The 26,339-nt window shown below is 43.9% G+C and overlaps 1 long non-coding RNA gene across 2 annotated transcripts in view; it reads left to right on the top strand.

The window, feature by feature from the left end:
• LOC117771987 overlaps positions 1-3,807 on the top strand; it is a 38,481-nt gene extending 34,674 nt beyond the window's left edge. For both annotated transcript variants that reach the window (XR_004615693.1, XR_004615695.1), the window contains exon 3: positions 1,001-3,807. This is a non-coding gene — a long non-coding RNA (uncharacterized LOC117771987). The remainder of the gene's footprint in view (positions 1-1,000) is intronic.
• Positions 3,808-26,339: the final 22,532 nt, after the last annotated feature.

Below are 26,339 nucleotides of genomic sequence, written 5' to 3'. Positions count from 1 at the left end.
CTGGAACTAATCTGAGGTGTGTGTGTGTGAGTGTGTGTGTGTAAAAGAGAGAGGGAGAGAGAGAGAGAACCAAGACGGAAAGCAGGGACATGAATTTGTTCAGATCGACGTTGGGAGGTGCACTCACAGCTTGACAATAGTAAATATGGCTGACATTATTCCTGTAGTGAGGAGGTTTCTGGCTGTGTTTACAGAAGAGAGGAGCCTCCACTTCCTCGCTTTCTCTGTGATTCTATTTGGTGCCTCCATACTATAAATAAAACCGATTCTTCTGCATCGTCTGCTTCCAGGGACACTGAAATAGCACAAGTTGATATTCAGTTGCTGTTCCACGTTTTAATCGACGCAGCAGATATTCCCGCGGATGCATGAATTTCAGATTTAAATTGTGAGAAGTTAATGTGTACCTTGATTCTCATAGTATAGTTTTTATTTAACATACTTAACATTCACTCTGCTCCACTGAACTTTATTACTTGCACGAACAGAGCTGTCTCATTGTTTCCAAGTGGACTCATTTTTCAAAGCCTAATTGATTATATGCTCGTGATCAGCTGCTGTGAATGTGGGGGTTTGTCGGGATGTATAGAAAACAGTTATTTTATTTATTTTAATTTTTTCGGGGCATTAATATAAACCACCCAAAGTAAAACTGGTCCTACAGTTCGTTCAGCAAAACTTGGCTGAGGTCACAGCATTGGTAATGAATGAAAACACATTTGTGAGCAAATCAATTTTTATAACCTTTGTGTCTTTATTAGATATTCTGAGGCAAACGCAATAAAACGGCCAAAGCCAATATTGTACGCCACGAAGGCTGGTGGAACAGCTCCAAACAGTAATGTCACCTCCACAGACCCAGCAGCAAATATTATACACGGCAGGAGGTTTGAAATCAAAGTGGTGTGTTTACGAGTGAATATGTTTGATTAAACCCACACAGTACTGACAAAACAGCCATTTTTTTCTGTGCGGTGCATTTTTTTTCATTTTCTTGCAGGGATGGAAGCAGACGCAGACATGCAGCCTCTAGTACAAACATACATGCACACAAACACGGTCGCACACCCGTCGTCCTCCCCTTTCTACAGCCAAGGGAAGTAATGAAAACAAATGGCAGAGTTCTATTCCCGCCGGGACCCGAGGAGGAACTTAGTCATCAAGCTAATTTTATTCTTGTCTGGCCCAGAGACTCCATTTCCTCTGGGTGTTTTTACAAACGCCGGGCTGCACCACGCCATCGGCCAGTGATGGATATGAGGGCCTGATGGCCGGATGGCAGATGCTGGCCCTGTAACTCAAGCTCCAAACACTCGCTGATGACCCCCCTTGCACCCCGTGCGTCTCTCACTCAACGTAATGTCACCGCTTTGGCGTGCATATGCAAACTTGTACTTTCCAAGCATATTGTACTTTCATTTTCTAGATATAAAAATGCACAAACGTGCTTATTATTAAGTGATGCAGTGTTGGTATGGTGAGCAATAGCAAAAAAAAACATACAATACAGAACAAATACATAATTCAGATAAGTGCCATCATTTATTATAAAATATTATTCTCTCATCTGTTATGTTTGGTAATTTTTAAGACTTCTTTTTTTCACCAATTGCAGCAGATTTTTTTTTTTTTTTAAATCAATATGCTTTGTCTTTTAAAAAAATCACTTTCTCTGTTTTGGAAAAATAAAGATTAAAGTAATATACGGCCCAGTCAGGGTTTTGAATTTCATTATATCAAAGACACGCTTGCAGCCAGTAGGAGCCAACTACACCCTAAACAAATCACAGATATAGTTGAATGTGTAATGTCATTAGTTACAGTAAGCCTGCTAATCACGCACTTATAGGCTGTGACCTCCTCCGTATTACAAAATTGTGAGTACGTCTGATTACCTCCGCCTTCGCTTCCCTTCGTATGTTGTGAGCCAGAATCATGTTACCAGCGGTGGCAAATTGTAGGTTATAGCAGCTTAAGCAGCGAGAGCTCTTGTTTCTGCTGCAGGCTACCGAGCAGACATTTCAAACGGCCCGCTTGAGCCTGCAACAAATTAATCTATCACATCATTTGTTGCTAAACTTTTTTTTGTAATCACGACCCTGTGAGGCAGACATACTTTAGTTTCCCAGCAAGCAGATCACAATCATTAAAAAAAACAAACAATTAAATCCAATCGCACTTTATTTCACTTTGTACATAGCTGCTAAACTTATTCAGAAAACTTCAACTTTATTATTTTATTTCTTGAAGTGTTAAGTGTTTGTGGTTGAGCAGTAAACATTTCTCCTCTTCCTCTTTAAAATGTAATGTTCAACAACATATGGCACGATTTGCCCTATTTCCCCGAGATTCTGCCGTAATGGATTGTTACACTTCATCTAAAAGGCAGTGCAGAACAGAGGGCCTCCTCTTTATAACCGTATAGATTAATAATGAATGCTAAAAACTCTAATTTTGCCCGAAGTTGTGGCTCAAGAGGGAGAGGGCATGTCACAATGCGTAATTGGGTTAGCTGGATCAGTTGGATCAGTGTTACATCTTCCCATCCTCGCTTGCACCGGAGTCCCATTCTGCAACATGTGCACAGCTGGGAGCAGAGGACACTTGGGAAAAAAGCTGAAAGAAGCCAAATGGGCTCCCGCTGCAACTCCTCTGTTACCAGCTTGAATCCTTCGTTCCAGTGCACCCTGCATGGATTATTCAGTGACTGCACCCTTTTAGTCTTGGCCGTGGCCCGCAACAGCGAAAAAAGAACCTTATTGTTGTTGATTTGTTAGTATGCAACAACTTTCAGGAAAGAAGGGAAACATTAAAAAGCAATTAATATACGGGAGTGTGAAGGGAGAGAGGAGTCGCCCGGGCCTCCAGTGGGACCGGCGCCATCCGCGGCACGACCTGAAAACGCAGGAAACATGGAAAAGATGGCTTTTAGTGTGACTTCTGCTCGTCCCCACAGACGGATGACTGACAGGAGGGAGCGAGGGACAAACAAAGGCAGTTTACGATCAGCATAATCAATGTGACATCAGCACAGCCACATAATGCGCAGGGGGTTGGAGCGGAGCAGGGCTGGAGCACAAGATGCTCTTTTTTATTAAAACTACAACATGTTCCTTTGCGATTACACCGTCCCCATCTTTTCCAAAAAGACATTTTTTTCTCTCAGGCTTTTACCACCCATCAAAAAAGCCTTAAAGTAATGGCAGGGTATTGGTGGCACCCACTTAAAAAGCAATCAAGTATGCTCACAGGCTCAGCACAGGTTTTGTTATTTGCGGTTATTTATTGTGAAGAAAGTGCAGCTCTCTATGTTTCTCCGCTTGTGTATTACCCACAACTCCACATAAAACAGTGAGATTAAAGGTTTCTTGCTTCACTTGAAGATGGAGCAGCTGATAAAGCTGAATTATGTTTTTTCTGTAAAGAGCACATGAGCATCTTTACATTCATTACCTTTTTTTTTTTTTTTTTTTACATGTACGGCCTCATTTAGATTTACCCACTTTCAACTCTTGTTCAATAGGTGGGTGATCAGCTGTATGAAGCACTTGCGACATGTTTTCAAATTTTACGTAGTAACCCCCTTGTTATTTGCAATCCTTCGACATGATGAGGTTTTTCCAGTATTTTTTCTTATTTGTCATTGAAACGGTCTATGACCACCACCACTCCATCTGACACACGCACATGTTCGCACACGCAGACAGACGGAGATGTTTACGAAACAAGCCCCCCCCCACCCCCCCACCCTGCCTCTCAGCATTCATTTGGTCCAAGGATAAAAAGAGGACGAGGGCGTCACTTTTAGTGGGAACCACTCAAACCTTGTATACTTCTGCCATCGCAATAAAGGAAAAGGAAATCAATTTTGTCTGTGTCTCTTTCTGTAGTGGTTGTGGATTATTTGAGAACAACCATGGTAAATGTGCCCGGCAACAGTGTAGGGCCCGAAAAAAAAGGCACATTGTGAGAAACAGAATGGTTAACCTTGGTCTGAACACCATGGTAACAGGGCACATAGAGCTGATAGCAATATTTTAAGTCCAATCTGGAGAAGAAACACCCGGAAAAATTGATAATTATGAAAATTGGTAACTGAATGAGTGAAGTCAAACAAAGTTGTGTTGCAAAATATCAATAAACACAAATCCTACAGCGAATATACATTTCAGTACACTCGATACTTGTACAAGCTACACGATATCCACCAGTGCTTTAATCCAAACATCCAACTAAGCTGCACGACTCGTTTCTTTTCTTCCTGGTCGAGCTACACGATGAGACATGTGTTGGGCCTGTGCACCAAAGCCGAGGTGTCATGGTAGCTACACGATGGCTTTTTTTTTGCCTGCTACAAAAACTCGTTCATCATCCAAGGGGCCTGTTGGGTTTTATCTCTGCCCGGCTTACTTTGAAGCACTTGATCCTCCGTCATGTCTGGCATTTGGGGCTCATTGTGTCATGGACGAGGTCACGGCGGGGGCAGCGTCACTGGCTGCTCTTCCTCCTCCAATCCATTCATCTTAGTCTGTCTAGACTCCTTATTCCCTGTGATATTAGATAGATGGAGAGATAGGGAAACGGAACGATGGATAGAAATATGGATAGATGGAGGGAGAAAGGGGGAGGGTGGCGGTGGTGGTGGTGGGGGGGTGCATGCAGGCAGACAGACAGTGCGAGGCAGAGCTGAATCAATTAAGGCACATCAAATCAAGAATTCATGCACGCTGAAAGTGACAAATATTGGCTGAGGCGGTCAAAGCTGTCAGGGCCTTGACATAGCTTACCCCCCATCATCATCATCACGACTGTCATCATCGTCTCTCTTTCTCTCTCCTTCCTACTCAGCCCCTCTCCTGCTGGAAACATGTTTGTGTTGTCGCTTTCCCCAATAAACGTACATATTCACAGATATATATATAAACGCATGCATTTGCACAATATGCTGCTAGCCGGACCTAAAACTCAGATCTAAACCCAAATAGCAATTCAAAATTTGAGCTCCAAATGCGACCCAAGACTTGAAGCTATATTACTATATTATATATTGACAGTAAACTTGTAAAACCTAATTCAACAAATTTGCTTTATTCTTGTCTCTTCTTATCTCTGCGGATGAGAATTGTACTAATTTATGACACATGCAGTCAGAATGAAGGAAATATAAGGAACTCATTACTTAAGTCTATCCATACACTCACTTTCCCACACAAAATCCTGCAGACCACACCTCTTGCTTTATTAAAAAAATAAAATGTAAATCTGTTTATTATTCGTATAAAGATTTTCTATTTGGCATCTTATGAGCTTAAATGACATTAAATACACAGGATTTGGAGAAATGGGAGATCCTTAAAATACTTTGCCCTATAATTTACATAGTTTTGACTCAGTCCAGCAAGTCAAGCCCTTGTCCCTTTCTATAAAAGCTGCTTTTACAGTGGCTCCTCTAAAAGCCTTCCTCGACACTTGTTGGATCGCTCAGCACTGAATCAAAAGAGCATGTAAAGAGAAGATTTCGTGTAAAAAGGAAAGGATACAATAAATCAGCGCAGACGCTCAGATCCCGGCAAACTGTTGAACTCGGAGTATCACCCATTACAACATTTGTGGGAGTTATCAACTCCTCTCTGCCCCCGATCTCCCCTTACTCCTCCGGGTCATCCCAGTGTCGTCAGCTGGCGCGAGCATATGTTTTACATCTCTGTCCGTCCGTCTGTCTGCTTCTCTCTTCCTTGCCCTCCTTGTCTTCGCCCGCAAACCCCAACCCCCGACACTCGTGTCACCGTCCCTGTCACTTCTGTCGGCCGTGGTCCGCGTAAACATGTAGTGTCCACTTGATATGTTTGTATGGGGATTTGGGGATGAGCGTTACCGTGTTTTGAGAGGGGAACATCTGGCGGGGGGAAAAGGTTACAGTATAGGGATACCACCAGAGCCAGAGCCCTGTGCAGAATTCCTTCCATCAGATAAATCAAGCCAGCAAGTCACTGCGAAACGGGAGGGGCAGGGGAGGGATGAGAGGGCGAGCAGGAGGGAGGGACGTTAACTCAATCCTGCCTGAGAGGAATCGAGTGCTTCGTAAAAGATGAGCTTCTGTAAAATGGCCATCTCGCTCTTTTGGCGTGCTCATGTCTCCGTCTCTCACCCTCTTCTCTTTTTTAAAAAGTTCAACGATTTCCAAAAACTAACAAAAAAATATAATAAGACAATATTTTCCTGTTTGTGTGTGATCAGTTTTCCTTTAATCGAATGTGTGGACAATCCTGTTTCACTCATCATCTATCCCTGCTCTTCATTCACTTTCAGTTTTTTACTACGGGAAGGAATTGGACACATTAGGAACATTTTTAACTCATTTATACAAATATAATGTTTGGTTTACCTGCTTGTATTCTCTTCATTATGTTTACTGTGTCTTCTCATTGCTTCATCATCATCTGTGGCTTTATTATTCAAATAATTCAAGCTGTCAATTCCATCAACTTTGTTCCTTCAAGAAAATTTGCCGACTGTTTTTTCTTTTCTTTCTCGGGCCGATGACAAGTGTTTCCGCCGACTCCTCTTCTTTGATCGCTGATACCAACAAGCACTGGCCATCATAAAAATCCCTCCATCCATCTCCCTCCCACCATCCCTCTCTTTCCCGTCATGTTGAGGCAACGGCGAAGCGGGGCAGGCATGAGTAAAGCACATGTCAGGAGACGTAAGGGCCTCTGTGGTGGCCGACGAGATGAAGCTGTCAGAGGAAATGCTGTCAGCGCCGACACCCAAGTATCAAGGGCATCTTTCTGTCTTCTCCTCCTCTGTGCCTGTCCTCTGTTGCCTTGCTTAATTACGCCGCATGTGCACTACTACCGCTATTGTCAGGGGCTTGACGTGGCCGCACTGTTGGCATGCATGGAGCCAAGTTTTGACACAGTGCCCTGCAGACTGTGCTGTGTTGTTGTGATGTGCTGTTGAAGGCTTGTGTGCAGAGGCAAGCCGAGTGGAGATCAAGAAAGGGGGGTCGTGTGGTCTCTTTGTGATCGGAAGATACTTAAAGATTGGTGTGTTTTTTTTATGCGTGTGCATGAATTTATTTTTATGTTTTTTGCATGTCAAAGTATTTGCTTTTCCCAGCATGCTTGTGCACACAGTTGTAAGATTAAGATACAGACGCTTGGTGTTTACTCACTCCTAAATCAAGACGTTCTGCTTGAGTTTCAGATTGGACGAGTCGGTTTGTGCTCAGGTTTCGCGGTCATGTAATTCTGTAAATGCGCGCGTCGTGCTCAATGCAAAAAACCCCTGCTATGAATGTGTGTATGCTATTTTCAAACGTGTGCATGCCTTTGTGCAAATCTGCACCAGCGCGCGCGGTACACGGGGGCTGGCAGTGGGCGCATACTTCACACCCCAGATTGACCAGGAAGTAGTTGACAGCTCTCAGTGCCCTGGCCCGCCGCTAAACTCTCCACTTCCTTCCCGCTAGCCTAGCTTAGCATCAATCACCTCTCTGCACTCGCAGCGCTGGCGCAAACCAATTTCCTTAATGCTGATTGCACTGTAAACTAACTCTCCTCACCCGCTCTGGCTCTCGTTCCGCTCTGCTCCTTCATTCTTTCTGTCTTTCTTTCCTTCCCCGGCTTCCTCTCGACTTGACAAAGCAATGATTCAAGCCCTAAAAGCTCGCTTAGCTGAATGGATGAATGAAAATGTCTTCCACCATAGACATTTATAAATTACACATATTGCTCAGCATCTGTCAATGTCACATAATGTTCAGCTAAAGGCTATAAACATTTAGGACACGTTTTAATCAACCTCCTCTTAAATCCCGCGTACACTCCGCGATATCTAAATCCGAGATCCTTAAGATTTTCATTGGCAGAACACGACTTCTAAAATGATCTGTGTGGAATGGACAGGGTTCAGCGAGCGAGTGCTGCGGGGATCCGTGCTTCCCACCGAGGCATGAGAAATTCCCTGCATGTTTCTCAAGTTTTGGAGTCATCATCAACACAAGGGGAGGCTCGCTATTTCTCACCTTCGCAGAATCTGTACACCGGGCCCCCGTTTGAGGTCAGGACCTGTGCCAGAGCATGTGCATTTAGCATTTGCCTGCGTGTGTGTCCCTGTTTCCTTTTAACTCTGTCTCCAAGGCAAAGGCAGAGCAAAGTCCCCCGGCGCTGAGGCCAACCGGATTCCTTTTCGGCTGCAGCAAAACAAGTGATGACAAGGAAACCAGACCACATTTTAAATGTCTCTTAATCCTTTTTAATTTATTGTGTTAGCATCGTGTGGGCTGTGACCGCTATGATCGTGACAGGGTTTTTGTTTTTTTTGTCAGTGCTGCAAGAAGGCAAACATATATTTTGCCGTGAGAAGAGTGGAGTCTGAAAACAGCAGCGATCACCTCTCACCTCATCATTGTCATTCCAACCAATTATGGGATCCAGTGCCAGATTCTCTAACCACACCCTCGCTCATAGCGTGGCCTCTCCGACCGACTGCAGGAGAATTAACACCACATCAGTCTATAAAAAAATAAATCAGCAATTTGAGGATTTCCTTCATGTTCTTCTTTTTAAATCTTTAGAGAGGGCTAACAACAGTGTAATCCTAAATCAGGGAAAGAGTACTCGCGTGGTAATCTTTAACTTTTTTTTTCAAAGTGATATATCTAACATGAGAACGTGTACCTTGTAGTGTCTGTCAACTGTCACTCATGAGGAGATTATTGGCTCCCTTGCCTTAAGGAAGATTTGTTTTTAACAAATTCTTCACTAATGTGTACAAATCACAGCGTGTTCTTTCCACTGTGACTAAAAAACGGTTTTCAAAGGAAATGGAGGAAAACTAAAAGTCTAAATGTAAAACTATTAAGAACTCTGGTACACAGCAGAGCACGTACCTCTGCCAAGGCTCAACAGTTTCCTTAAATTCAATCAAGCTGCACCAAATGTCACACACAGTATACATATCAGTTCCCTAAATGTGCCAGATTTTATTTCACCAAGATTAATAAATTATTCCCTGGGAAAATTGTGAAAAACGCCAAACTCGCATTGTTAAAGTAGGTGAAAACAAATTCCTTCTTTCCTGACCCATACTTGGCGGAGATAATAAAAGGCTAAATATTGCAATTAAGAATTTAAATAAGCTCTACAACTTTCAGGTAACTCAGTAACTACATGCTGATGAGACGATACCTTGATGATCGTTGCTTTGAACAACCTCTGAATGGAAACTCCATCATATCCCTCAGATTATGTATACTTCAGTTGGTCTGGTTTTCCTTCCTCTCTCTGAGCGAATGCAATCGCGTGTGTGTGTGTGAAACTCCTGCGATCCAGTAGCGGGCCTTTCCCAGTGGAGAGATTGATGAAGTGCAGTGGCCTCAGGGCCAAGGGAGAAGTAGTCCCCTGCTGGGACTTCTCTCTGGCCCACTGTGCACACCACAGCCACACAGGATACATCACTCAATCTGCTGCTGGCACCAGTGCATACACACACACACACACACACACACACACACACACACACACACACACACACACACACACACACACACACACTGCACTGGGCAACATAAGGGCTGGATGGCTAAGAAGAAATCGTAGCTGCGTTTACTCTTGTCCTAATGGCTGGTACAGAGTGGTTCATGTTTCAGCCTTGCTCCAGGGCCCACCACTGACATGCTGCTACATTATGTTAGCCTGTGTTTTATTTGGCTGTGTTTGGTAAAGTGTAGTGGAATAGGAAGTGGGGTGTGGGGGGGGGGGTTGTTACAATTGGAGGCCCAGCAGGAGGGCCACTCCAACACAAACAGTAGGAGGCTGAGGCCTGGTGTGTTCTGCTGCACTCAAACTGCTGTGTTACGTGCGGTCCCGGCTGCAGACGGAGCAGTTCTGTCACTGTGATTCCGTGCGTGGTAGCATTTGCATTGGAAATGTCAACAGGTTCCGCTTCCAAAATCATCCGGGGTGGTACACTCTCCATTGTATACTTTGTGCATGAAATGTATAAGTGTTTGGCGGAGGGGAGAACAAATGCTGCGTGGTGTTGGGTGGCATGCGCGTCACATAGGGCTGACGGATGGCTCGGAATGCCGTGACCAGGATGCCCCAGCTTCCAACGTGCGGCCACTAGCGTGAGCACTGCTTATGCATCCACTGACTTGTCTGGGACCGCCTGGACTGGCGACAAAGTCTAAGAGATTCGTGGAGAAAGCCCCTCGTGCATACTTGCCTGATGACACACACAAGCACGGAAAAGAGGGGGTTGCGTTGCCCTGTCAAATTACCCACATCCCCGGCACTCCGGTGTCTCAGCATGGGGGAAACTCGATGGCCTGGTAGGAGGTGGGTGGATAAGTGGAAGGTCAGGGAATTGAGTGGTGAGGGCGCCCAAAGCCCAGGGTTTCTCTGCGTAAGGAAGAGGAGGAGGACTTGGGGCCGGGAGGCATGCATTTATTTTAAGTCTCTTTATCCAATCTATCACCACAACCTGTGCTCATTGGTGCATGAGGGACACAGACTCAGTATGTGAGAGTTGTACATGTCTGTGTGTGTGTGTGTGTGTGTGTGTGTGTGTGTGTGTGTGTGTGTGTGTGTGTGTGTGTGTGTGTGTGTGTGTGTGTGTGTGTGTGTGTGTGTGTGTGAGAGAGAGTGTGTGTGGGCATGCATGTATGAAGCAGTGAAGGCCGGCGTTCCAGACTGCAGGGAGAGGATTAGGAGTCTGGAATGCAAGACACTCCTTGACCCCAGCGCGACCTTTCAGGCTAAATCCCTTGCCCATATCTGTCCCTCATGGGTCATGATCCGATTGGTCGCCCCTTTAGAATGCTGACCTCTTGTGCACCTTGTCACTCAGTCTGCTCGAAACATCTCCATTCACAGACAGCGGTCCCTCGGCCGTCCCGCCAGGATAACAACTGGGGGACATTCTAGTTGTGGACGAGTTCCTCAAGGTACGGCAGTGACATTTCAAAGCTGAAATCCAGAGACATTTCCGTTAATGCAAGCCTACTTAAGGAAATAAAAAAAAGATATGACTCTTGTTCTGCCTTTCGAGTGTCCATGTACACCTAAAACATAAATGAAGTGTTTTTCCTTTCCCCCCCTATTTTGGAGGCCTGTACAGCTTTCCATTTGCGAGCGTGTCGACCGAGAGTGACGTTAATGGAGGTGGAGAGGAACGAACACATCAGAACGGCGAGTGAGTGGCAGTGACACTGAGCAGCAGCAAAGAGCTGGGTGGCGGGCAATCAGAGGGGGCTCTCTTTCACTTCAGTCCCACATGACATGGCTGACTAGAGAGATGAGAGACAGATGGGTGCCCCGCTCGCTACTGAGGGCCCCTGAATAAAATATCACACTTCTGATTAATTCATATTTCATCTGCATCGAGAAAAGCAGTATTGTCTTTAGACGCTATTCAGATGCCGGCTCTTGTTTACGCAGCTTCTTTCAATGCATTGTGTGCGTTTCTTTTGAATGAGTACCCTTTAGAAAGTAAATGTATTGGTTTACTAATCAATTCAAGTGAGGCATTGTGATGAGCCTCTCAAAGCAGGCCTCTCTCTGCTTGATTTAATAATTGGTGGAGGCTTCCTTCAGACTCAAGTTTAAGTAATTTATGTTAAGTTAAATTATGGTTCATCAGTCAATATCACACTTTTTTTTTTAAACCAATTGCATCTCTACTTACTTTTCTGTCACTCTGTCTTTCTTTCCACCAGGCTAATTTGTATTCCACACAATTTCTGCTTTTATCCTTAACCTAATAGAGGTCGCCCACAGTTATTTCAATCTGTTTTTCTCTGTTGTAGGAGCCATGAATGTATTCAATGTTTTTGTAATATCATAATGTTTGTTATAGTTTGGTTTTGTTATTTGTTAGAATTTGCTAATTTATTATTGTGTGATCACCATTGATAAAGTTTATGTCTCGTGGATATGGGTGATAATTAAAGCACCAGGATTGGCTTGCCACATTTTTTGTTGATCCCCACTTGTTTTGACTGTTTATTTTGATTAAAAGTTGCGTTCCTTGAAATAATTTTGAAGGATGCCACTTAAAGAAAACCAGGCCTGAATTCAGCCTCTCAGCTTCCTGTAAGTTTCCTAAAGTCTCTACATCTGTGGTACATTTTCTGTCTCAAATTTTAATTTAGTTAAAATTGACCAGACAAACACTTCTTGAGCCATAGGAAATAACTTATCTTCAAAGCATCACAGAAATTCCTTATCTTCACTATTTGCTGGCTCCTCATAAGTCAGAAGCAGGATGGTGGCTCGCATCCACTGCTAACGTTAGGGGTTATCTGGGGTTAAATGAATTCAAATCAAATTAATAACAATGGGTATAGAAGGATGAGAAGATGGACGTCTAGAAAGGAAGGAGAGTGTGACACTGATGGAAGGTGCATCAGTCTCCTGGTATGGAGTTCTGGCAGCAAGGGTTGAAGTACGTTGGAGGTTAAGGAAGAAAAACGGTGGAAGACGCTGATCGATAGCCTTTGAATTTAGTTGAATCTGAAATACACATTTTCCACCGTGACAGCAACTAAATGAATGTCCTGGCCTCCAGTGGTTGTGTTGTATTAAGAAATGAATTATTCAGTTACTGAAGAACAATCAGAAAAGCTAGAATTAAACTTTCGCTCTGACTCGTCTTGGCCATGAGTGTGAGCATGATTGCGCAAATGAACACACATGATTGCGTCCGGAGCGTGCGGACGGCGTCTCTGGGCATCTGTCCGACACGGGCAGAGAAGCAGCTGTGAGGAGCCTGGAAGGTGCCACAACTCTGCCCTTCACCTGTGTCACATCTGCCTGCCAGTGCCATCAAGGTGCGTCAATCTTCCACCCTGGCATCTCTTTACCTGTGGCACTACGCTTCACCTCGCCCGCTAACGCGCCTCTGCCGCCCCCCCCTTTCATCCCTCCCGCTTCTTCAACCTCAAGGCGCCTGTCACTCACCTGTCATTTCTTTCATCAACTCCTGTGGTGCTGTAGCTCCTTGCGCCGGGCCTCGGCGAAAGCGGGAAGGGAACCATCGGAGCGAAAATGGTGACCACTTTGTCCTAGTTTTGGGTTTAGCTGCTGTGAGGAATGACGCACCAGTGAGGTGTTGACTGACGGCAGCATCACACTAAAGCAGGTTACGCCAACACTGGAGTTTGCATCCTTGAAATGTTTGGTCCCCTTGAGGAAATAAATTCACAGCTTTGTTTTGCATTAGAATATTGAGGGGTAAAGGTTAAAAAGTTTGCATTTTTGTTAGAGTCCCAAATTCAGTCCTGAGATCAACAGTCTGTATCAATGCAATCTCGAAATAAAAAATAAGAACAATAAATGATCAAGGTTGAGGAATTGTTATTGTTACACACACATTCATAAAACTTTATTCCTCATCCTTGTGGCAGCTGAAGACAAACACCGTTTTCTGAAATTTGTTGGTGGCCTGAGGCTCTTTGACCCGTCTTACTACTCTGAGGAAACTGATCAAAGCAGTGCTGCTCCTCAAAGGTTAAAAAGCATCACCAGCAACAAATTTGCCTTTGCTAAGCTTACAGCCAAGTCAATTCTACATCTATTGACATCCTCACTGGAATTCCTTGTCCTCGTGCTGTTTGGACAGACCCCACAGACTAAACCTATCTTGAGGCAAATAGAAGGAGGTGATTACTTCCTCACATATAGTTTTTTTCTTTTTGAAGTCTCCTCTGTCGTGTGAATCTCACATGAGCTGGGGGGAGAGGCTATGTCAGCGATCAGCGGCTTCCACGGGCCTATCGTCAGTACTTTGTGAAATATTGCATAAATAACGATCAAAGCTCCCTGCATTGGCTGGGCCCATGACAGTAAATCCAGCCTGGTGAGGGCCAGACAGTGATTCTGTTTCACATTTCTGCTTAAGACACAGGCACATGCAAGGAAGAAGAGAATAAAATAGATTTTTTTAAAAGAGCCCTTGGCTGTGGCCCAAACTCCGGCCATATCAGTTAGGCTTTGCTGCCACGTGGCATATGGTACAAGACAAACTGTCAGCCTTTTTCCCTCCTGTCTGTGCTTGCTTAGAGATGACAGGAGCAAGAGCACGTTTGTGTCCCGGCAGCAGGCATCAGGCAGGCTTAGCGGTGATTTGGGGGGAAAAGGGGAGAAAGGCAGAGCATCTTGCTGTGGCGAGCGGTGATGCGTCTGCATGGCTGGGCGTGGGGGGCTACACAGTAGCTGGGGGGGACAGCGCGGTGGCTGCGATTGTGAAGAAACTGCAAATTGATCAAATTGTGGAGGCAAGACTTTGGGCCTATTATCTGGGTCATGTCAATGTCTCTCTGGTCTCCAGTTGGTCACAGGGGCAAATAAAGTGTGTGTGTTTGTGTGCGAAGAGTCGGAGATTTAAGAGCCAAAACTGGATTTTTAGGTGTGTGTATGTGTGTGTGTGTTTGTGTGTCTGTGTGTGTTTAGTCACAACCTTCATGCACGTGTTATTTACACCAGGCCTCTGCAATAGAGCTCACAAACACCAACACACAGTCTCCATTAACACCAGTGTGACACTGACCAACACTTTGTGGTGAAGGTGAATCTGAGGTCAAATCCTGCAGAGCACCGACACCAAACCGTGACTGCTCCTTTTCATTTGATCTCACTGGGGAGTTTTTTAACATTTCTTTTCAAGTTTTCATCGCCTGGCACAGAAACCGTCCGCTAGACAAGTGAAGTTGCCATTTCCTCATATGCAGTCCGACATCTCCGAGTCACATTGTTCGCCTATCAGCAGTGATCACACAGCCAGCTCTCTATCGGAGTTGACTTCAGCCGAGCATATCGTGGCTATTAGCCTAGCATGGTGCGTGATCTCCGTCTTGTCTTGTTGCTGAGGGTGCTGTCCTGTGCAGTGTGGGGGAAACATGCATGAGGGAGGGCATTGTCGTCACTTGTCACCACGCTTCTGTCATAGTCCCCGGAGTTTCGATGGCTCCCTCCGGTCCCTTGTCACTCTGCCTGGCTGCAAACAGCTGGTTACCAGAGTCAGTGCCATGCTTCTTAACATGCGGGAGCGTATGGTACATGCTGGTATGAAATCTGGTATCTGGAACAGATTATTCCTTTTTTCTACCACTTTATTATCATAATATTATTTGGTAAAGTACATGTGTATTTATATTGATGTTTTGTGCTGGATGTTCGTACCAGCTAATGTCAAACAGGTTTGATAAAAGCAGCTCCACAGTCCACAGACCAAACAGCCTGGATCCTTGTAAATCAGCAGTGCAGATATTAGCTGTTGAAGGCTAAATGGCCATTATGCATCCTCAACACTCTGACACGTTGTGACCTGCCTCCTCTGGCGAGGTATGTAGCGCTGTGTGTGGGACACGCATACGCACACATATACATGCATAGCTGCTCACCGCTCCGTGTGTGGGCCATGTTTGCCACCACTTAGTGACAGGTCAGACTCCCATGGTGTGATCAAACAGCAGCCACAACTCTCTGGAGTTCCCACAACACTCTGCATGGTGGAGAGTGGACAATAAAAACAAGAGTGGTGGGCTTTCATCACAGGCTTTACCAAAGCCCGGCCTATTCTTGCTCACTCGTCTGGCCTAGGTTTGTCAAGGTCGGCTAAAAAATGTAACTACATTTTACTTTGCACTGGGAGGGGCTCTAAACAGAATGTACAATATATATTCATGCATTAAAGTAAATAAATGAGGAAAACTATGACTTGTTACAACAGGCAAAACCAAAAGTGGGAACTGCTGAGTTAGAAATAATAATCCACAGAATAAAACGGTCTCAACACTGAGGTAAATACCAGTTTAAAGGTGAACCAAAGAGTCAGGTGTTAATTTAACTGTTTGCTTGTGTGCTGTTTTTTTAAAGATGGGATCCTGCTTATCTGCTCACCAGTGACTATTCTGCCCTCCCAGATCTCAGCTACTGACTTGACTCTGAAAACAAGACCAGGAGCCAGGTATTTACCTCATGATGACAAAACACTGTCGCAGGTCTATCCCTCAGGTGCACAGGGCCCCATTTATTCCGACTTGTGCAAACAGCGCTGATTAGCTCTAATAAACTTCAGGATAAACAGGCTGAGGTATTGTAGTAAGGGAGAGAGGGGGGGGGGGGGTCTATCTGTAGTGCTATCAGCCCCAGCCCCTGTCCTCCACTAATGGAATTGTCCTCCACCCCAGGTTGTGTATTACCATAGATCTGTGGGATAGTCTCACTCCAGCAAGGGAGCCCAGTGATTTAATAAAGGGCCCCTTTCTGACTCACTTACAACACGACAGCATCAAGGCCGGCAAGTTCAGACATATAGCAAATAAATAAACGGAGGCTTCCTTCGGACATGGGATGTGCAACTCAATCACCGTGTGTGTATGTGTGTGTGTGTGTGTGTGTGTGTGTGTGTGTGTGTGTGTGTGTGTGTGTGTGTGTGTGTGTGTGTGTGTGTGTGTGTGTGTGTGTGTGTGTGTGTGTGTGTCAGTCAGTCAGTCAGTCAGTCAGTCAGTGACTACGCGGATTATTCAAACGAGCTGTACCTTTTAGTCCACAGAAGAAAGCAGAATCGACAAGCAGCTCATTGTTGAATGGGCCGCGTCAGTGCTCGATCTACAATGAACGTTCATTTGCATTAGCGGCTCACGCTTTACATACGATATGATGAAGCACTTTGAATTCAATTAGAGTTTCACTTGTTCTAAAGCAGTTTTGGAAGTTCTGGTTTCTTGGAATTAAATGAAACAAAACAACGAGTTAGGGAAATTGTGATGTTTCAAAAGGGCAGAATCATTTGAATAAACCACAATTGCAATCATTGGAGCAACAAGGGCCCTCCCTCGCAATTTTAAAGAAAATGATACAAAACCTCTGGATACCCTTCTTGTCCAGTTTCAAGCCAAAATTACAGGCAAAATGAATCCTACCCCTCTATGTACCCACAGTTAAATCCACTATCTAGATGTTAATTTGGATCTGCACCAAGTTGCTCATAGTCAATCCCCTAAACATGCCAAGATCTATATATATTTTATAGAAAAAAGGTATTTTGGACATTTTCACCTATTTGTCAATGTAAAAGAAAGTAGAAAAAATCTCAGCGAGCTCCTATAGACCAGATCCACGTCAGAATCCTATAGGTCCTCCCTTGACCCATCCTTCCACCAAGTTTCATGGAAATCCTTTCAGGAAATTTTGTGTAATCCTGCTGCCATACAAGCAAACAAATGGACAGAAGTAGAAACAAAAGAAAAGTGAAACACCTTCATAACTGTATTTTCTGCAGTGTATCTGTAAATTAGCATCTCGGATTGTAGGAACTCTTTCTTCTTCTTCTCTGACTTTGTGTTCAGCTGGCTGGCTGCCAAGGGTGAGTGACAACCAACCAAACAATGGGCTACAGACAATGACATAATGCAATTTAATCCTTTCCACTTGGAATCGATTGTTACACCTTAGGGTGCAACATTTTAAGATTATGTTGCTCTATCCTGGAGTTTAATATATTATTTCTGAAGAACCAGCATTATTTTTGCTGCAGTCTCTCATTGACTCCACCGAAGAAGTAACCACAATCAGGTTGTCAGCAGAATTTGGACTGTGTTTGGACCGGCTTTATTACATCAGTGGTGTGAAAGATATGGATCGTCGAGAAGTGAAGAATCAATTACTTGTTTTTCTGTCTACATTTGCTCTAAGTCTTTATTCACATTATTCATGTCTACTGGAAATTAATCTACTTATCTAATCCCTGTGTTGTTCAAGAATTCCACTCACTTCAAGTTATAAACACAGTGTCATATTAAGTTACAGTGGCGTCTCGCTAAACGCTAGTTCTGCCCATACAACCCAAGCGCTCACAGAATATACAGTGCAGTATCTGTGTGGGCTGGGGTGGCGAGCAGCCGATGAGCCTCTGGCTCCATGTTACGAGCTCCTGGACCATGGTGCCATTACCTCCACACACACCTAATGAAGTTATAGCAGGACTGGGGCTATAGGGCAACGACTCCCCGTAGATTGCTGGGTCTGGGACCGCCATGGCCCACACACACAGACACATGCATACATAAATATACACACATAGACACACACACACATTTTGTCAGTGGGTAGTTGAGGTGTGTGCAGCCGCAAAACCGCTGGTGGATGGTGCCAGCAACACTCATTCGTCAAGCAGCCCCTCCTCCACTTCCTCCATCTCTCCTTCCCTTCTTCCCTAAATTGGAGAGGTGGGGTGGATAGTTGTCTTATCTGCTGTCTAGTGGGCGGTTACACAGAGTCTCACTGTCTCTGTGTCATGGTAAACACACCTTTACACACATTAAGTCCCCTTGACCACCCTGGAGCACTCGTTGGCCGACTCTTAAAAAGCCCACACAACGCAGTTATCTTTTATGACCTGCCAGAAAACGCTGGCTGTGGGGAGGCCACAGTGGAGCCTCATGGAGGAGGGACACAAGTTGTCACCCGACTGCGTCTGTCCAGGGCCGACAAATTTACAGTAAAGTCTTAAACACAAACGACTTTAATTTAAAATCCTTGTTTCTCTTTCTTTTAGTCGCTTTGGTTTTTCTTTCATACATTTGGTTTTGATGAATATTTAATTTATTGTTTCATGCACCAAGTCAGCAGTGACTCTTGAACATAATGGATTCAATAGAACTTACTTATTTCCCCCAATTCTCAGATGTTTTACTACAGATGTTCTCATTCTCATCTTTGATTTTGGATTTTAACTGAATTTGGATTCACATGTTGGAATAAGTTAGGATCCATTTTTTCTTCTTACCAAACACTTAATATTGTGTTTGTCTGTTGCCCTGCCTGGTGGTGTGGAGGTATGTAATGGTAGGGGGCAGTAATATGCAGATACACAAGAGGGGGCAGAAGCAGCTCCCAGAATACATGTTTTTTTAATCAATATTTTAAGGCTGGTTATGCACTTATCGGAGAGTGGACAGTGGCGATAGGACGGGGAAGGATGGGACGTCTTCGGTCTTCAGCCTGATGCAAACTGGTGCAATTGTGGTACATGGACAGAGTTTTAACCCCTGAGCCACAAGAGGCTAAGACTATACTACTGTTTGTGTTACATAAAAAACTTCCATTCAGGTCCATTTTATGTAAGAAATGGGTTAATAAACATAGTATTAAGATATTCAGATATTTCACATGCACATTTTAAGACTTTCCTGCAGTTTTACTGATTTTGACCCTGTTTTGAATAAAAAAAAAAAAAGTGCAATAATGATTTGTTTTCTTTCTTTAACTAACTCAGTTTGATCAAATTTGTGTTAAGAAAGGACAATTCTCTTATCCACTCGTCGTCTTACAGCGATGGCGACTTCATTGCCCCTAGAGGCTAGTGTCTCTGCAGTCAGGGCGTGCCGAGGGTCAGCACTGTAAATCAGTACGCTGGGGTTAGTCATTATATATGGCCTTCACCTCCCCTAACTGGTGTACAGAGGCAGGAGCAGGAGGCAACCTACAAGAATGTCAGCCATCAATTCCTGCAGCCCTCCCTCCTGCTCATCTCATTAAAGTGCAGATAGATGGAGCTGGCTCCAGCATGTCCATCACAGAAGGACCATCAGGAAACTACACAGACATACTGAGGGCTCAGGATGAGACGGAACAGTTTTAGGTTTAGTATTTGATGCTGAAGTTGGATTGTTTTCAGGTTCAGTTAAACCAGTCGTTTGATCCCACACGATAAATCACGAAAGCATTACATCAGGTGTAAATTTCCACATGGACTCGAAGATGGTGATTTGATCTTCAAACGTCAAGATCACTAACACCTTACAAAAAAGTTGGTTGGGCATAACTCAAGAGCCCACTTGCTAATTATGAAATGATTTACAACCCAACATCCAATGGGATGAAACAATAAAATTGGGACATTTTATATCCAAAAGGTCAAAGGTCAATCTCGCTGTGACATCATAATGATCTGCGAAAACATAACTATATGTGAACAGAAGTGACTCTGACCATATACAGTATATACAGAGCTATATAACAGCGAGATGCTGTCTCAGGGATTTGATTTGGGCTGTTTTTATAATTCACTCAAGGATGGCTCAGTTAAATCAGAAATTATGAATGTTATTTTTAATAGCTGTCATAATAATATTTTTAACATTATTTGAATATAAGATAAGGAAATCTGTCATTAAAGGTGTTCTCAGTTGTTGTTGATGTTGGTCGAGCAATGCCGAATAGTTGCTTTATATATCTCACGGTAATAAAAATAATATTAATACATTTTATATACATATTTCTTTTTTTATATTGACATTGAGTTCTTTTGTGTTGCAACAAACGATTTCATTATATTTTTGTCCCGTATTGTATGGAATGTTTTTTTCAGTGCCCAGTTAGGAGTAAAAGCACTCGACACATTCTAGTTGATGAATGTACTGCATGTTTTCTATTTCATTATTGTACTACAAGGATCATTACTCAGAAACCCCCCTTACATGTTTAACAACAGATTTCTATTTTATAAATTTATATGTTTCAATCATTATGTGACAAAGCACTTCTCGACCCACAAATCTTTTATTTTCCAGTATTTTTTTTAAATTTTGGCCGTGATTAGTGAATAGTCCTTTGACCTTTTTGATGCTTGTCCATTGGCAACAATCTTTCCAGATAATAACCCCGATATCCGTAAAGCTGGGGCCTTCACTGAAGGACCCTCATTGTAGTGATGTGTGCATATGGAGGCCGTACAACCGCGGGGAAGAGCTGAGTGCCTGTGTTGGTGTATCATATGGGACAGGCGGTGTCATACCAGGGCCTTAACAGGCCTTCTGATCGTCCCTGTAGAGAATAAGAATAAGGCGAAGGTCTGACTTCAACATGTCCCCAGGCCCTGAGTATAACTGGGAAGCCTGCTAGCAGAAGCTGGTGTGCCTGTTTACCATCTTACCAGGGGTCCCCGCGGTTGGCGGCAGCGCCTCGTCTGCACGGACTAGAAATGTCTTGTGAGTACGGGCAAACACGCTGTGAAGACAAGAATATGGAAGCTGACAGAAATAAACGCGGGTTGGGGGAGAGGCGAGAGGCAGAGAGGCGCAGGGAGAGGCAGCGAGCGACGGGGGTCCCAAAGTGCTGCAGAGATTGTGCTGGCATGGTGGCCAGAGGCCTTTCAGCGGAGTGGGCACCACTACCTCTCCCCTCTCCCTCTGAGGAGCTGCATGCTGGTGCTCAGTTGCCGGGAAGTGTGTTTGACACACAGATACACACAAACGCACAGGCAGACACTAGTGTGGCGTCATCGCCTGCATTCGCTCGCCATTGTGTTTGTATCCAGCTGCGTGTGCCAGTGTCTATGTGTATGTGTGCACTTTAAATCACAGAGAGGATTTTATGTATTTAGTGGTGTGCTTGTTTGTGTGTACAGTCACTTATTATTGTGTTACCTCAGATCGTGGGACCACAACATCACTTAACTGATGAGATTTCTGAAAGTACCAGCAGGGCAACCTGTGCAGGATACATAACAGACATGATGTATGTGTGTGTTGGTAAAGCTAGATGTGAACTGTATGTTGACGTAAACTAAATACAGGAGCACAGAGATACTGCAGCAAATACCAATGCTTTGTCCAGAGTCAAACTTTAATATGCTTGAGTATGGAGGATTATTTCTGTCTAATTATTTCAAACTTTAAAAACTGTATTTCTCTATAAATATGTGAAATTAATTGTGTTTGAGCAGATCAGCCTCAATTAGCCACGTTGTAAAATGTTTTCACTTCTGGGTGGAAATGTAAGTGTATCATGCAAAAGAATTGTCAGCACATCCAGGATTAACTAGTTTATTTTCCCCGGGGGCTAATCCATTCCAGTAGCATGGCGGCTCATTCTGGAAGAATTAAGGAGTTTGCTCCGTGTCTTTACAATTCAAGTCTTGTTTTGCTCTTTTGTTGTCTTTACTCTTGCACTTCAACTCATTCTTCATCCCTCCTAATTCTTTTTCTTCTGCCACTCCTTCTGTCTTGAAGAGCAACCTCGTTTGAACCTTAAACAGTAAGACAAATAAAGAGAAAATCTCTTGCAGATAAATAAAGGGAAACAAAGAAGTGTGAGACAAGTGCTGATTTAAAAAAGAGAGTTACATGGGGCAAACTGCTGAGAAGTTCAGGACACAATAAAACTCAGAAATGCATTTCCTCTGTACCTTGCATTCTGTTTCTTCCTCTTTCCTCCAACCTTGATTTTCCTCCCTGCTTCACCCTCAGTTTGGGGGGGATAGAACAGGTCAGAGGTTTGGGGCTAGGGTTATGGAGAGCGTAGCGGCGCCTGGGTGCTGCAGATGCAGTAAAGCGATTCTGATTTGTGCCCACAGCCATCAGCGTCACTCTGCTCGGCTTGTCAGTCTGTAGGAGCATCAAAGCGCACTGTCCGGGACTGCTGTCACTAGCAGTAATAGATATCATTTCAAAACCATTGGACCTGCCCATTGTGTCTGGCTCGAGCCAGTGGCTGGGGCCCACCTTGGCCACGGTTGGATGGGCCTACTCCGCATGCCGCACACAGAGGCCCCGGCGCCGGGCTTAACTGTTGGGTCACGGTCTGATATGTAGACATTCATGGATGGTTAACTCAGTAAATGTGTTGATATGGCCGGGGAGCTGCAGTGAGTGGATGGTTAAGAATATGGTCGGGCATAAGCACTGTCATGTGAGGTGGGTTTTACAAGTGTAGGAACGATTTAGGAAATTTGCGGATAAATGCACTGACGTTTGATTTGGCTTGTGTCTGGTCGGGTTGGGTCGCTGTTTCAACTGTGAAGGCGTCATTGGCGAGCACACATTCCGGGTCACGTTGTCCTCCTGCACCAATCAGAGTCTCTGCACAGCCTCTAATGGCCATTAACTACCCAGCTGGTGGTGCAAATAATCTGACATCACAAATGTCACTCTGCATTAGACCCACTTTACGTCAAGACTCCCTCCAAGATAGTTAGACTCCCTGTCGCTATGTGTGTGCGTGTGAGTGAGAGAGTGCCTATGTGAGATTTAGTGCGTGTGCATTTTTTAACATGCATGTGTAGTCATGTGCCTCTGTGTGTATCAATGCTCTAATTTGAGCGAACCATGTTTTGCCATTGAGGATGTTCTGTACACGTGTGCAAATAGCCACTGCTTTTGTGCACCTGCACCTGCACAGTGTATACTTGTGTGTGTGTGTTTACATGTGTGTATTTGTATTTATTTAGATTGCATGTGAACCGTGTGCCTGTTCACTCTCATCTAGTCTTTGTCATTGGTAGCATTGTTCCGTCATTCACGTCCAGTGCGAGCACCTGTCAAGCATACATCCATTCATACAGCGGACGCAAAGATCCAACCCTTTGAGATGCCTGCTGTGGTCGCGTATGGTTCTTATCTTGATGGACTACAACACCATTAGCTTCATCTGCGCTGTTTGCACAACACAGTTACAATGGCCACCGTAGACTCCCAAAAGAACTAGGGCATCCAAACAGCACATGACACCGTCTGCTTACAGAACTGCCTAGTGGCAATATGCCCCAAGCAAATAACAGGGTCATTCCTTGCATTAGCCAACTTTATAATTAATGGAGCACTTACATGTTGATAAGCATTCTCGGATGTACCGAGTATCCAGTTTCACACTGGTGCTAGTGTGCACACCAACGCTGTCTATGAGAAGTGCTCTGAGGGCAACATATGTGCTGCCAGGACTTTGCTCTCCAGCTTTGATTCCAAGAAAAACTACATTCTTCAACTGCACAGAAGTCACAGAGAGCTGATGGATGATGAGCAGAGAAAGAGCTGAAATTCATACCAGCTTCGTTTGCTTTGTCTGGATATTATAGGATAGTAAAACTGACAAGTTGTCAAGAAATATTTTCAACAAGAGCTCATAGATCTCTATCAAAATATAAGGCCAAGCTCTAAACAGATCTGAGAACATTCATTTAAAAAAATGAATTAATGCACATTTCTATCCACTGCTGTTATGTGAATATTTGTTCACTATATTATATTTATTTTAAGACAATCAGCTGGTGATGCTGAATCTCTAGTTGTCTGCCATTAAAACCATTGCAGAAGAAGAAGGTGCAACAGTAAGATGTGATTCAAATGTCCTTTTTGTCATTGTCAGTATAGATACAGGTTTCGTGTACAGATTCACATAATTTTCTTAATGAAATATTATGCTAAATGCTAAATATTACAACATTTAAAAACAGAAAAGCCAAAATGTATAATCCAAATTGAATTAATAATTATATATTCAACACATAGCCTAATGCTTAAAAGGTGAGATTATTTAAGATTATCTAGGGCCCCGTTTTTATGAGGTCATTGGTTTTACATGAGGAGGACGTGTCTCATAGCTGGTCCTTGGAGAGAGATGTGAGAGATGTGTGAAGGAGTTCCATTGAAGGAGAGAATGACAACAAGACAGACAGAGAAAGGGATGGACGGATGAGGGAGAGAATAGCAGAGAGAGAATAGAGATCAACAGTAAGTTGACAGAAAGTGCTTACGACGCACTGCCACTTTGCCTCATCCCTCCCCCCCCTCATCCCTCACCCCCCGCCCTCCTCACCCCCTCCCTCATGCTCTCGTCAGCTAATTATCAGGAATTAGAATCTTCGTTCACACCAGTGGTGTCAGGTTGCCTTAGCTTGAGCTGTCAAGGCCCCTCATGACTGGGTGCTAAACTCACGACAGTTGATGAGTGCGAAGCCCGCCACAGCTAATTGTAAGTGAAAAGCTGGACAGGACTGACAGTGCAGACGGAGAGAAAAAAACGAGAGGAGAGAAGATGGAGGGAGGGCTCTTTGTTTGAGGACAGATGAAGGAGGGAGGTTTTGTTTGTGTTTTGCAGGTGGGAAGAGGGTGGCATGGGGAGCTGGTGCCGGTGGTTGATGACCGGCTGGGGGTGTGCGGGAGAGAGGGGAGGGAGACACAGAGGGTCCTGAGGCACTGAAATATTTGCTCAGCAAAGGAGGAGGGGAAAAAAAGATGGACGAGAGGGAGGAAAAGAGTAGAATGAAGCCAAGTGTGAAAAAAACAGGTAGGTGTGATGGAGGAGGACAACAAATCCTTTCTTCCAGGGCATGTCGACCAAGATCTTGCTCATCAGCCCTCATGGCCTGTGACCACCATCGGTATGACAACATGGAGGTTGTGTGTGTGTGTGTGTGTGTGTGTGTGTGTGTGTGTGTGTGTGTGTGTGTGTGTGTGTGTGTGTGTGTGTGTGTGTGTGTGTGTGTGTGTGTGTGTGTGTGTGTGTGTGTGTGTGTATATACATATTATACAGTTACATTTTTCAGTATATGTAGGTACCACATGCTCCAGCAGAGAGGCCTGTGACATATGTCTGTGCATTTGCATTTTTTCTCTGCATGTGTCAAGGACATATTTAGCATTTTGGTGTGGGTGTGTGTCAAAGCATGTTTAAATCAATAAATTAATTTATTCTACAATATCAATATTACACCGCCTTATATTTAAAGAAATATATACATTATAAAGGTGCATCAGCAGCATATTTAGAAATTGTCATCATCCGTCGGACATCTTTTTTTTATTCCTTTAGTGCGTTTCTCTGCAGATGTGACGGTATGCAAGTGCATCCACGTCTTTGTGTGCCAGTTGGCCTGCTTTGCCTGCTTTGAATGTCTCCGAATGTAATCTTAGGTTAAATGCTTACTTGCCACGCCAAATTAAGTGTGTCACCAGCACGGAGAGGGCGTGATGTGGCATGATGGGAGGTTGTCACCTGTCTCTTCGGGGCATCTGAGTGTCTGACGGTGGCAGAATCCACTCTCATCCCACTGTCAGTCGACGCATAAATAAATAAATAGTTTTCTAAAAAAAAAACACAAATCCTGAAACGCAGACTTTGTTCAGGATTTTAATGTGAATATTACATCAATTATTTTCCATCCCTGAATTTAAGATAAGACAATAGATTACAATTTATCATTTAAATACTTTTTTTTTTCTTGTTTGTCATGAAACGTTTCAGTGAATTTTTGACATTTTAATTAAGTCAACATATTAGACTTTAAAAGTGTATTTATTTCAAAAATGCCTATTTTAATTTAGTTACTCTGCTTTCTGTTTTTAGATTTCAGAAATTTCTGATGCACAAGCTGGAAACTTACCTCATCCGAATAATTAGATTTCAGTGCATATAAGTTTCTTTATGTAATCAAAGAAACAGGTTTGTGTCCCTTAATTTCTTGATTTTTCTAGGAAAAAATATTTCCATCACTCTCTGTGAAGACACTTTGCTAAGTTTGTAAAAAATATTTGAGAATCACACAATCAA

Source organism: Hippoglossus hippoglossus, chromosome 12, assembly GCF_009819705.1.
Source record: "Hippoglossus hippoglossus isolate fHipHip1 chromosome 12, fHipHip1.pri, whole genome shotgun sequence".
In the NCBI taxonomy this organism is placed as follows: Eukaryota; Metazoa; Chordata; class Actinopteri; order Pleuronectiformes; family Pleuronectidae; genus Hippoglossus; species Hippoglossus hippoglossus.
The sequence above is the reverse complement of the archived record's forward strand: the minus strand, read 5'-3'. Positions and strand labels throughout refer to the sequence as shown.